Source organism: Hordeum vulgare, chromosome 5H (genome assembly GCF_904849725.1).
Source record: "Hordeum vulgare subsp. vulgare chromosome 5H, MorexV3_pseudomolecules_assembly, whole genome shotgun sequence".
In the NCBI taxonomy this organism is placed as follows: Eukaryota; Viridiplantae; Streptophyta; class Magnoliopsida; order Poales; family Poaceae; genus Hordeum; species Hordeum vulgare.
The window spans coordinates 25,992,792-26,007,089 of record NC_058522.1 but is presented as its reverse complement, the minus strand read 5'-3'; positions in this window follow the sequence as shown (position 1 = coordinate 26,007,089).

The following is a 14,298-nucleotide window of genomic DNA, read 5'->3' as shown; positions in this document are numbered from 1 at the left end:
AGGTAAGTCACTTCGTCTAGCCAGAACTCACATTTGGAATACTTCGCATAGAGTTTATGCTCCCGAAGCTTATCCAGTACAAGACGAAGATGTTCAGCATGCTCTTCTTTGTTCTTCGAAAACACCAGAATATCATCCAGATATACCACGACAAATTTGTCGAGGTAGTCCATGAATATATAATTCATCAATCGAGAGAAGGTTGCCGGTGCATTGGTTAAGCCGAAGGACATGACGGTGTACTCGTATGATCCATATCGAGTAACAAAGGCGGTCTTTGGAATATCCTCCTTGCGAACACGGATCTGGTGGTATCCCAATCTCAAGTCGAGCTTAGAGAAAATGGTGGAACCAGCAAGTTGATCATACAAATCATTTATCCGAGGGAGAGGATATTTGTTTTGAATAGTGGCCTGGTTGATAGGACGATAGTCTTGAACCAATCGATTTGTCCCATCCTTCTTCTTAACAAAGAGAGAAGGTGCTCCCCAAGCAGAGGAACTCGGACGGATGAAACCCAGACGGAGCGAGTTGTCAATTTCTTGCTTAAGTTCAAGGAGTTCATGTGGTGGCATTTTATAAGGACGCTTGGCAATAGGAGTGGTACCGGGTACCAAGTCAATGACAAACTCGACAGCTCGAGCAGGGGGAATCCCCGGAAGTTCTTCTGGAAAGACATCTTGGAACTCTCGGACCACTGGAATGTTTTCAATCCCTTCAAGAGGCGACGCATTTAATGCATTCAAGGCATACAGCCGTGCCTCAGCATTACGGACGAGATGAGCATGGTAGCTTACTAGTTCATCTGAAGGATGTAGGAGGTGGACGGTTTTGGTGGCACAAACGATCGATGCCGTATGAGCTTTCAACCAGTCCATCCCCAGTATGAGATCAATGTTGGATGACTTTAGTAGGATGGGGTTGGCAAGGAATTCTAACCCTTCAATTTCAACTGGAACATGGGGGCAAACCACAGAGGTTCGACATTCGCCCCCAGGGGTGTTTACCACTATCGGGATGTTCATCTCTTCGCTCCTAATGTCATGCATGTATGCAAAATTTTCCGACATAAAGGAATGCGATGCTCCTGTATCAAACAATACAGAAGCAGGTACTGAGTTAACGAGAAGTGTACCCATCACGGTAGCAGGCTGGTCTTGAGCTTGACCCATATCAATGTTGTTGGCCTGACCACGAACATAAGCAGTCTTAGTGTTGAAGTTGCGGTTCTGGTTGTTGCCACGGCCAGTTGCGGGAAGTGCCAGCTGATTCTGATTTTGCCTGCAGTCTCTAGCACGGTGACCTGGACGGCCACACTTGAAGCACAACCCGTCCTCAGGACGGGAAGGAGGAACTCGAGGCGGTGGAGCTGGAAGCCTCGGCTGCCTAGGTGGTGGAGGAGGCAGGCGAGGTGCAGCATAGGACGGCCTCGGAGTAGGAGCAGGTGCATGGTACATGTTGTTGGGAATCCAGATCTTCCGCTTCTGTGCAGATGAGCCCGAAGATGAGCCCATGTCACGGTTGCGCTTGCTGCTATCTTTGTATTCCTGCAGACCAGTCTCAACCTGAATAGCCTTGTTCACGAGGGTGGCGAAATCAGCATAGTCCTGAACGAGGAGTGTCAGCTTGATATCAGGGTGGAGGCCTTCACGGAACTTCTCCTGCCTGCGTGCATCAGTCGCAATGTCTTCTTCAGCATAGCGAGATAATTCCAGAAATTCCCGCTGATAAGCATCCACAGTCTTGTTGCCCTGGACCAAGTTGCGGAACTCACGCTTCTTCCGGTCCATGATTCCCTGGGGAATGTATCGAGCACGGAAAGCAGCCTTGAACTCTGCCCAAGTGATGATAGTCCCATCGGGCTGAGAGCGCCTGTGGCTGTCCCACCATTGAGCAGCGGGACCCTTCAGAAAGTAGGCGGCAAAGTTGACATAGCTCGCCAGGGGCACATTAGCAGACTCTAGCTCATAAGAAATGTCACGGAGCCAGTCATCAGCATCTAGAGGCTGAGTTGAGCTGCGGTAGATCGCAGGGTTGAGACGGCAGAAGTCTTGCAGTGTCACGCCTTGTGGTTGGTTCATGTTCGGCCTTTGGAACTGATCCATGAGCCCTTGCATAAACTGGCGGTTCAGCTCAAACTGTTGGATCATCCCCGCCATATACTCAGGAGGCGGGGGTGGTGCATCGTTGGCACGGCCACGCGGGCGGCCAGCTGGTCTAACCATCCTGTTAAATATTTAGCAGGGGTAGTTTAGCTTAAAGTAATCGAAAGGCATCGCACGCATTCATGAAGTAATCAAGCATAATGAAAGGGAAATGCGATAGATACTCCATAGTAGTTGAGTTCGACATACAGACCCATACATAAGTTCGATTACAGACTAACGATTAAAAACTCGAAATTTGGCGATAGCCCGGACGCATTTGACGATATCCTAGACTCACTAGGCGGCGCGCAGGCACGCGGTGGAAGAGTACCACAACGAGATGTAGCGATAAGGCTACATCAACGTCGGAGAGGACGAACGAATCCTGGTAGCTGGCGGTGATAGAAGGTAGGGACAGGACCCTGTGTCCCGTTGTGACTCTGGTGACGGTACCGCATCCAGTCGAGGAGCTGAGGTCCAAGTGCAGGGGTTCTACCCCCAACATCTGTCCACTCGAGAGCTGATGGTAGCTCTGTCCTGCTCGGCTCGCGGATGCGCAAAGGGGGAACCCTCGGACAGTGTGATGGCTGCAGCTCTGTCAACGCGTCGTAAAGACGAGCGCGCGTAGCATACAACTCCACAGTCAGAGCTCGGAAAGCACGATCCATCGCCTCAGTGTACTGCACCAGAATCCGCGCGTCGTACCGACGCGTCACGTAGGGGGCGCAGACAGCGACGTAGGAACGGTCGTTGCGCTCCCGAACGTCAGAAGCGTAGGCAGTGAGATCAGACCCAGTCTCATCCCCAGCAGAAGCATGCGGGATGTATCTGAAAGGGCTCTCCTCCAGGTGAGGGTACGCTCCACGGAGTCGGGTGATGGCGATGTAGGCCGCATCATGGACGGCCATCTCGACCGACACCCCAATACCACAGAACACGTGGCGCTCGAGGGTCTCGCCGCCCCTCTGGTCGAAGATGCGAACCTCAGCCTGGTACTGGTACTGGTTGTACTCGCGGAAATCCTCGAACACAGTGTACTCAGGGTACCAGCGATATCCCAGCCTGGTCAGGAGATCGACCAAAATGGCCGGGAACCCAGTCGTCTCGGTGGCCTGTGTCAGGCGCACGTGCTGTCTTGCGGGACGCATCTGAAAATAAGATTGACGGATGTCAATGACAGTGTGTGTAATACATATTCAGGAGAAAAAGAGTAGATAGTCCAGCGCTCCGGATTGATGTGATTCGAGAACCTAATGTTAGAGTTAGTAAAATCTTTGACCCGAAAGAGAAGAGAAAGTAGAGCCCAGAGTATAGGAAAGGAGTAAAAGATACTAATACCACCCAATTGAGATGTGGGCCCGTAAGCCACAACATCAGTGTTAGTAAAGTTTTCCAAACACTAGACTCAACTTCGACCAAGGAGTTGGAAAGGGGGCTACCTACAGGCAGTTGGCTCTGATACCAACTTGTGACGCCCTCGGCTTAATCGTACGCTAATCATACACGCAAATGCGTACGATCAAACCCAAGGACTCACGGGGAGATATCACAACACAACTCTAGACACAAATAAAATAACATCAGCTTCATATTACAAGCCAGGGGCCTCGAGGGCTAGAATACGAAAGCTCGATAAACACACGAGTCAGCGGAAGCAACAAATATCTGAGTACAGACATAAAACATGGGGTGCCTTAGAGAAGGCTAGCACAAAAGATACAACGATCGAACGAGGCGAGGCCTCCTGCCTGGGAACCTCCTAACTACTCCTGATCATCAGCGGCCTCCACGTAGTAGTAGGCACCGTCGGGGTAGCAGTCGTCGGCGACGGGGACCTCCATCTCCTGGGCTTCATCATCTGGTCGCAGCAAACGGATCAAGGGAACAAGGGGGGAGCAAAGCAGCGGTGAGTACTCATCCAAAGTACTCGCAAGTCTTACATCAGCACTAGTCTAATTATGCATCAGTATCAAAGAAGGGGGGGTATAAGTGGACTGACTGCAGCAATGCGAGAAAAGAGAGAGAAGGCCTAGTCCTATCGAAGACTAGCATCTTCAGAGTCTTGCAGCAATAGACGAGAGTAGAACAGGGGGGTAACACATTAATAGTCATATTGTTGCAGCAATATTAAAGTGAGGTCACGCCTAAAGATCCTCCCTCGACTCCCTGCGAGGAAGCAATCCCGAGGCAAACTAATTCCAGTTAAGTAACAATTGTAGTTGTATAAGATCGGGGCACAACTCCAAGTCGTCCTGTAACCGTGGACACGGCTATCCGAATAGTTAATTTTCATCCCTGCAGGGGTGCACCACATGTCCCGTCACGCTCGATAACACTCTGGCCGGACATACTTTTCTGGGTCCTGCCCGGCCTCGGAATATCGACACGTCGCAGCCCCACCTAAGACTAATCAGAGAGGCCAGCCCGCCGGTCTAAATCCTAAGCACAAAGGGTTCATGGGCCCAGTTCCCCTTCACGCTCCTGCACGTGGCGTGGGCGGCCGACGTCAGTCCTAGCATCCCTTAATCACAAGCGCGATGCATCTCGGGACCACTCGGGCGCGCGCCGCTACACTGCTGGCATCTGAAAAGCTTCGGCTGATACCGCGACGTCGAGTACCCATAATACTTCCCGCGTAGCCGGTTAGTGCGAAAAGGTCTCCGACCAACCCAGATCAAATACCCAAATCCATTAGCATTTTGATTAGGCCAACAACACAGTCTCGCGGGAATCCACCCGTCTTACAACTAATCACCAATGATCCCAGTAACATGGTCGAGTAACTGTGTGGTCGTAACATCGGGGGGAATCCGAGGTATCACCCTCGTTGGATCCCGAACGATGTACCCGTCAAGGTGGGCTTAGAGGAATCACCCTCGGGGGTCCCACACTCGCAGGGTGGCACGACAGAGACATCATCGGGAATGGTGAAAGAGGAATCACCCTCGATAACCACGACCGACTAGCTATACTACAGAGATATCATCAGGAGTACTTAGCGAGGTGTCACCCTCGGTACCCGATAGTATCCCTGTAGCGTCGTACAACGAAGGGGGGTGAACGTGCTGTGTCGGGTCTGGCTCGTCGATCAGAGATCGAGATTTGGAAACAAGCGGGGCAACTGATCTACAGGGTCAGAGGGGATGACTGCTCCACCTATACTAGGCATATTAAAGGTACAGGACTGAAAGTAGCAGTTCATCAAAAACAGGCTATGCATCAGATATAGGAGCTAACTACAACAGTAGCAAAATACTAATGCAAGCAGTAGGAAGAAAGACATAGGCGATATAGGAATGATCAAGGGGGGTTTTGCTTGCCTTGCTGCTCTGCGGCAAAGGACTGATCGGCAGGGTCGTAGATGTACCCGGCAGCAGCGTCAGTCTCGGGGTCTACCGGTAAGAAGAGGGGGAAGAAACAATAAATAATAGCACCGATGCAACACAAAACATGACATGGAAATATGCGGGCTAGACATGAGCTAACGCAGGAACATCCGTCATAGACGGGTCGGAAGAATATCTGACGATATTTTCCGGGTCTCGGGCTACTACCGGTTACACTGGAAACGATGGAAAAGTTCCAGGTTTGCTATGCTAGGGACGCGTGACAGACGAACGGGCCGTGTATCCGGGTTCGTCTCGCTCTGCTGATCAACTTTCATGTTGAAATTATTTCGATCTGACTTACGGATTATTTAATATTAATTTTTAAAGTTTTATTAATTATTTAAGAATTAAAAACAGATTTAAAAGATTTAGTAAAATCCTATTATGACATCATCGCGATGTCAGGTTGACATCACATTTGACCGGTCAACTGACCAGCGGGTCCCGAACGTCATAGGCACAAGTTTTATTTAAGATTAATTATTTATTAATCAGATTAATTCAACGAGGGACCCACGTGTCATACTCTAATTATGTTAATTAATTATTTTAGCTAAATATCTATTTATTTATTTATTTAAGAAAAACATTATTTTTAATCATCGCGTGGGGCCTCCCTGTCATTGACAGCGGTGCATTGGCCCCACCGGTAAGTGGCCTAAAGTTATTTCCTTATTTATTTTTATTAGATACCTATCCGTGCAAATACCGTATTCCTCCAAATACCCAAATACACCAATACATACATCACATCTCATACATACATACATACATACGCATCTAATACACAATTTATTCTTTTTCATTTTTCTTTTCTCTCAACACTCATCTCTCTCTCTCTGTTAAGAGAGACAGAGAACAATTTTCCCTAACACCACCTAGAAGAACACAAACTTTGAATCCTTCTACCGGAGTCCACCGTCGACGGATCGAGGCCCCGTTTGCCGGAACGGAACCGTGACGCCGAGGGGAACGACAAGGTGGGAGGAGCCCGAGGAGGGGCTCACCGACGGTGACGTGACGGCCCGGTGAAGCCGGAGTTCGCACGAAGGTGACGGTGGAGACGGCGACGGTGAGGTTCCGGTGGTGATGTGCCGGCGAGGAGGAGCCGGTGAGTAGGGCCCCGGTGAGGAGAGGCCCCCGGAGGTGGAGCCGCCGACGGGGAGGGGCGGCCACCGTAGAGAGGGCCGCCGGAGAGGGACCTCCCGGGAGGGCCGGCCGCCGAGATGGGGGGCCGAGGCAACCGGGGCCACCTGCCGGCGGGGTGGGTGGCTCGCCGGCGAGGAGGGAGGGGCTCGGCCGGCGGGGAGGAGGGGCCACCGGGGGAGGAAGGGGGGCCGTGGGGTGGGGAGGAGGCCGGTGGAGGGAGGCGGCCGTGGGGAAGGAGGCCGTCGGCGTGGTGAGGGGGGACCGAGGGGGGGCCGCCGGCGTGGTGAGGGGTGGCCGCCGGCCGGTGGGAGAGGGGCGGCCAGGGAGGGGCGAGATGGGGGGGGAGAGGGGCGACAGGAGGGGAGGGAGTTGGGGCGAGATGGGGGGGTGTCGGTGGGGTGGGGATCTCTCGGGGCAGAGAGAAAGAGAGACGCGAGAGGGGAGGGAGAGGTGGCGGCGTGGGGGTGGGGCCCCCCCACGAGGGGGGCTGGCGGCGGCGTGGGAAAGGGAGGGAGAGCGAGGGGAGGGGTCGGTCGCCAGGGGGTTTAGGGTTTGCGGGGTGGGGGCGCGGGAGGTGGCCGGCTGGGCCCTTTTTGGCCCAGCTGGGCCGGTTGGGGGGGGGTTGTTCCTTTTTTTTTCTGATTTGTTTTGTTTTATTTTCTCTTTTCCCTTTTCTTTTTATTAATCCTTTCTTTCAGTTTTCTTTTCTTCCTTTTATTAATTAATTTACTATTTGAATTTTTCTTTTGAAACACTTTCTCATATTATATTTTCTTTTACAAATTATTATACGTACTTTTAATCCTATCTTTCATATCCCCATTCTTTTAATATTCGTAATGAACTTATAAGGTACTCTTCTTTTGTTTCCAAATCTTTTAATCCGGACAGACGCGAATCAACGCGGGTCTGAGATGGGAATTCGATGACGTGGCATCATTAGCGGTCGATCACTGTAGCTTAATTACAATCACTACTGTAGCAAAAGTCGAGGATGTCACACATAGATACATGTGTGGATACATAGACAAAACAATGTCCCTAGCAAGCCTCTAGTTGGCTAGCCAGTTGATCAAAGATAGTCAAGGTTTTCTGGCTATATGCAAGTGTTGTCACTTGATAACTGGATCACATCATTAGGAGAATCATGTGATGGACTAGACCCAAACTATGAATGTAGCATATTGATCGTGTCATTTTATTGCTATTGTTTTCTGCGTGTCAAGTGTTTGTTCCTATGACCATGAGATCATATAACTCACTGGCACTGAAGGAATACCTTGTGTGCTTCAAACGTCACAACATAACTGGGTGACTATAAAGGTGTTCTACAGGTATCTCCAAAGGTGTCCGTTGAGTTAGTATGGATCAAGACTGGGATTTGTCACTCCGTGTGACGGAGAGGTATCTCGGGGCCCACTCGGTAATACAACATCACACACAAGCCTTGCAAGCAATGTGACTAAGTGTAAGTCATGGGATCTTGTATTACGGAACGAGTAAAGAGACTTGCCGGTAACGAGATTGAAATAGGTATGCGGATACCGACGATCAAATCTCGGGCAACTAACATACCGCAGGACAAAGGGAATGACATACGGGATTATATGAATCCTTGACAGTGAGGTTCAACCGATAAGATCTTCGGAGAATATGTAGGATCCAATATGGGCATCCAGGTCCTGCTAATGGATATTGACCGAGGAGTGTCTCGGGGCATGTCTACATAGTTCTCGAACTCGCAGGGTCTGCACACTTAAGGTTTGATGATGTTTTAGTATAGTTGAGTTATATGTGTCGTTACCGAATGTTGTTCAGAGTCCCGAATGAGATCACGGACGTCACGAGGGTTTTCGGAATGGTCCGGAAACAAAGATTGATATATAGGATGGTTTCATTTGGTTACTGAAAGGTTTTCACGCATTACCGGCATTGTATCGGGAGGGACGAATGGGTTCCGGAAGTTCACCGGGAGGGGAGCAACCCACCCGGAGGAAGCCCAATGGCCTTAGGGGTGGCGCACCAGCCCTTAGTGGGCTGGTGGGACAGCCCAAGAGGGCCTTGGCACCAAGGGAAGAAAACCAAAAGAAAAAAAGGGGGAGGTGGGAAGGAAGAGAAAGACTCCACTTTTCAATCCTAATTGGAGTAGGATTTCTCCTCTCCTCCTAGCCGGCGCACCCTTGAGTGCTTGGCCATCAAGGAAAGCCTCCTCCCCCTCCCTCCTATATATAGTGATGATTTAGGGCTGATTTGAGACAACTTTTGCCACATGCAACTCGGATCTAGACACCATGGTTCTTCCTCTAGATCGTATTTCTGCGGAGCTCGGGCGGAGCCCTACAGGAGTAGATCGTCACCACCACCGGAGCGCCGTCACACTGTCAGAGAACTCATCTACTTCTCCATCTTGCTTGCTGGATCAAGAAGGCCGAGATCATCGTCGAGATGTACGTGTGCTGAACGCGGAGGTGCCGTCCGTTCGGAACTAGATCGGAACGGATCGTGGGACGGATCGCGGGACGGTTCATGGGACGGTTCGTGGGGCTGATCGAGGGACGTGAAGATGTTCCACTACATCAACCGTGTTTCTTAACGCTTCCTGCTATGCGATCTACAATGGTACGTAGATCCAAATCTCTTCTCGTAGGTGGACATCACCATGATAGGTCTTCGTGTGCGTAGGAATTTTTTTATTTCTCATGCAACATTCCCCAACACTTTTTGCCTTAATATCATTGATGATCACACTACTGGCAACCATGTATGGAGGGTTTAAGTGTTGAACCGTAGTTAGACAATATGTGGCCAGCTAAACTCTTGGCAAGTACAAGTCTCAAGTAAACTTTAACCTTTCATTGCATGCAATAGTCTCAAGGGTGTGTGGATCAACTAAATTATCACGACAACCAACGCTCTCAGGTATACTCCATACTCGTCCACATATGTTATCGTGACAACTCTTTTTTTCTTGATTCCTAGAAACAAATAAAAAACATTTACCTTGGTATAATTCGATAATGGTGGCTTCCACATTTTTGCTTTCTATCCATGACCAATCCACACCTTCTTGGGTTGCACGTGGATCATAGCTAGGTCACCAAGATACTTCTGGATAAAGCTTAACGTTAACGACAGAGACTAGAATTCATATTTGATGATCGCCTTGCGTCTCATCCACCATATAGCCAAAGCTTTGCATCAGTGTGCCTACAAGCAATCATATGTTTAACAAGGTCATCATCAAGCAAGGCCCAAACACACTTGGCCACATTACACTCTATTAGAACATGCCTCCAAGTATCTTCCACTCCATTGCGTATAACACGATATCGGAGTATGCCACCTTCCTTGCAAACTTGACTTGATCAGTTGGTATAGAATTCCAAGCCAACCTCCATGCAAAGTTCTTGACTCTTCCCATAACTGCACTATTCCAAAGCATCTTCCACTGCCTTTTAACGACACTTTGGTCTAATGGTGCCATCCTCTGTTCTCGCATGTATAGCCTTCTTCTCTTTGTACCAGTCAGAAGACGGTATGCAGATAACACTCTAAATATCCCGCTCCGTTCATAGTGTCATGCCCCTCCATACCCCGAGAGTTGAGGGGGATGTTCAATATAATATGTGTGTGACATGCCTGCATATGCTCAATGACATGGTCCTTGTTCCAGGTTTTAGTCACCTCACCCATAAGATCAGCCACAAACTCCGAATGGTCTACCGATCCAGGATGCAAAGCACCCAACATGTTGTCTCTTGGCCGCCAATTATCATCCCAAATACGGGTAGAGAGAGCATTACCAATGCTTTGCATCAAACCTTGTTTTAGCACAGGCGCCCCTACAGTAATTGCCCTCCAAACATGGGATGGTGGCTTGCCATCTCGGTAGCAAGCACATGCCTAGTTGGGTAGTACACCTTTTGAAGGGTTCTAGCACCTAGAGAAGTTGGATCTTGGATCAACCTCCACACTTATTTAGCCAACATTGCTAAATTGAATAATTGTGTATCTTGAAAACCCAAACCTCACACATACTTCAGCATCGTCAAAACATCCCAAGAAACCCTTTCTCCATTCTTGCTTCTCCAGAATAGTTTCTGTATCATCATGTCCATGTGATTACAAAGGCCCCTTGGCAAAAGAAAGCATGACATTGAAAAAGTGGGCACTTCCCGAGGAACTAGTTTTATTAAGATTTCTCAACCCCACTTCTCCACCCAATCTTATATTTTGCCCCATTCTATCTTTAAGGTAATTAAATGTGCAATTTTGATCTTTCAACCTGGGATGGCAGACCCAAATACAACTCCTTAAGAGATTAATTTGGAACCTTCAGAATCTGTTTGGTCTAGTTCCTCTTTTCATTTGGACAACCCTTGCCAAAGGACATACTAGACTTTGAGATATTAACTCACTGCCCGGACACACCAAAATATACTTGAACAGTATCTCTCATAACAATAGCCCCTTCAACATTAGATTTAAAACATAATCAAATAATCATCAACGAAGATGAGATGATTCATCGCAAGAGCATTGGGTGCAACCGTCACTCTGCGAGAATGAGTAGATACGGTGATATTGGATCACCCTGCCGAGTTCCTCTTGATGGTTTCAACTCCCCTAATTTTCCAATGACTGCTAGTTTGGAACCCTACAAACCTCAGGAGACGGATGCACTCGTTTTTTGGTTTTTTTAGAGGTACCGGTGCCCGGTAGTGGTATGCATCGCCTTAAGAGAGTCGCCACAGAAGTCTCGTTGAAGGTTCGAAGCTAATTGGGTCAACCCGTTCTTGCGTGCTAAAGTAAAAAAAAACAAGAGGAAAAGGAGAACCACGGATCAATCCCTCACTCTAAGGGATATCACACACAGTGCTAGCCATTACGACCATGTTCCATTCATGGTTAATACGAGGGGCGCGACCTGCTTTATGCCATTTGAGCCCTTTTTTTCTTTTTCTTTTGCAACTTTCACAGATTATTTTATTTCCTTTATGTTTTTTTATTCTCATTTTCTTTCTTTTATTTTGATTCTTTTTTATTTTCTATTCCCTGTTTTTTCATTATTTTTTGCATCTTTTTCTTTGTTTTTTCTTTTGTTTCTGTTTTCGGGTTTCTTCGCTCTTTTGTCTATTATTCTACATTTTTGTATATGTCAACAATGTTTTTCAAATAAACGTCTAACATTTTATCTCCATTTTTTTTTTACTTTCTTACGTTTGTTTTTGTTTTTACTCTACATTTTCATATAAGTCAATTTTTTTTATAAGTGATCAACATTTTTTGTATACACGTTCAACATTGTCCGAATGCTTATTCAACATTTTTATATACCTTCTTAACATTCTAATACTTATCAAACATTTTTAAAATATATATTCAACATTTTTTAAATACTCGTTCAGCATTTTTAATACTTATTCATATTTCTAAATACCTGTTAAACATTTTTCAAATACCCGTTCAACAATTTGTAATAATTATTCAGCATTTATAAACTATTTGTTCAATATTTTGAAATACTTGTTTAATATTTTTTAAATATATTTTTAAAGAGTAATTTATGTATAAGTGGCTACAATATTTTAAAGTATAATAAACACTACAAAATAAAGAAAAAAACAGAAAATAGAAAACAGAAACAAAAGCAGGCCGAAGCCTCCCGCATGATTGTACTCCCGCACCGCGAGGTGTCACGAAGAGCAACTAGTTAGCGAGCACTCCTTCGAAGACTTCGAGCGATCACTCTTGCGCGCCGTCACTTGGCGCGTTCTCAGCCGTCGCCACGTGTCGCGCTTTGAACGTTTCCTTCGTATTTAGCTTTTTTTGGCACTTGTTTTCGGCTTTTTAGATTTTTTTAGATTTTTTTGTGTTCCGGTTTTTCATCAGTCTTTCATAACTTTTGGACGAAAAAAATCAATGTTTTTTCGAAAAAAAATCAATGTTTTTTCCCAAAAAAAATCGCGTTTTCTTTTTTTTTATGGAAAAAACACTATTTTTGATATTTTTTTTGCGAGAGACACGGTTTTGCATTCGCGAGAGGCATGACCGTGTCTCTCGAAAAGATAAAAATGGCGTTTTCTGTTTTTTTACGAGAGGCACGGTTTTGCTTCCGTGAAAAGGCGCGGTTTTGCCTTCGCTAGAAAAAAACACGTTTTCTGTTTTTTTTTGCGAGAGGCACGGTTTTATCTTCGTGTCCGTGCCTTTCGGAAAGGAAAAAAAATGTGTTTTCTGTTTTTTCTTCTATCGCCTAAGGCTCGGTTATTTCGTCTGGTTTTTTCTTTCGGTTTTTTATGAGAATTTTTTTTATCAAAACCTATCAACACGAGATCTAGTTTTGAAGATCTCGACACGAGAAAGCCAACTTTAAAAATGTTTCGAGATTTGGACGCACAGTTTAGAAGATAAAATGTTTTGAAAATACGGATCTACGAAAAAAGGAAAACTCCCAGGTTGCGACAAAAGACACGAATGCAGTGTGTCACTTGTCGCAACCTGCGGAGATAGGAAGATCGTCAATTTGATGTCTGCTCCCTGGGGCATCCTGCGCTCGTGCGACGGCTAACTAGGGTTCTGGACTCCCTTGAGATCTCGATTGCGGTCGATTTCTCTGCTTCCTCCCGTTATTCCACCCTCCTTCGATCCCTCTCGCGACCTGCCGCCTCTCCTTGTCCATCCATTGCCTGGATTCGGGACGATCACGGGGTTCTCTTGTAGAACTGCCCGCCCTTGGTCTTCAGTTGTGGATTGGCGATCATGGCGTCGGGTTGTAAGGATAAGGGACCGATCGGGGAGGGGGTTGCGATGGTTAATGTGCCTATCACTGAGATGGATGGTGCTGCGGATTTTCTCCAATCTGGGGCGAAGAACAAGGGCGCAGTTCGCGCAGGCGATTGCGCGCAGTCTTCGGGGTCGGGTGCTGGCGTCGAGAATCTTATGGCCCGCCTACGTCTTACAACGGCGGAGTCCGCAGCGGTGATCATTGATGATGTTGATGATCTAGAGATGGTTGATCCCAACCGGGCTTTTGTTGGCAAGGTCCTGTCTTCGAATGTCCTGCGTATTGAGACGATCAAGTCTGCGATGAGGCCGGCATGGGGTAACCCTAGAGGTTTGAATTTCAATTCAGTGGGGGACAATCTTTTTGTCGTGGAATTCGGATCTCAGGCTGATCGTGATAGAGTTATGGAGGGTTCTCCGTGGAGAGTTGGTAAACATACGGTATTGCTCAAGTTCTTTGATGCTGATATTTCCCCTGTGGATGTTGTGTTTGATCGCTTGGCCATCTGGGCGCGGATCATCAAGTTGCCGACGAGGCTCATGAGGGCTGCTAGGGGTCTTGAGATTGCTAAGCCTATTGGACATGTTATCAGGGTTGAAACTGATGATTTGGGTCGTTGTTGGGGGCCGTATATGAGAATCCGAGTGGAGGTTGATGCCCAGAAGCCCCTCCTTCGTTATGTTACTGTGATCTCGAGTAGGCTGCAGTCCAATGCTGCCTATGAGGTTAAGTATGAACGCCTTCCTATGTATTGCTTCTCTTGTGGATTGTTGGGCCATTCTGCTCTGGGGTGTGCTAACCCAGCTGATCGTGATGAGAATGGGGATCT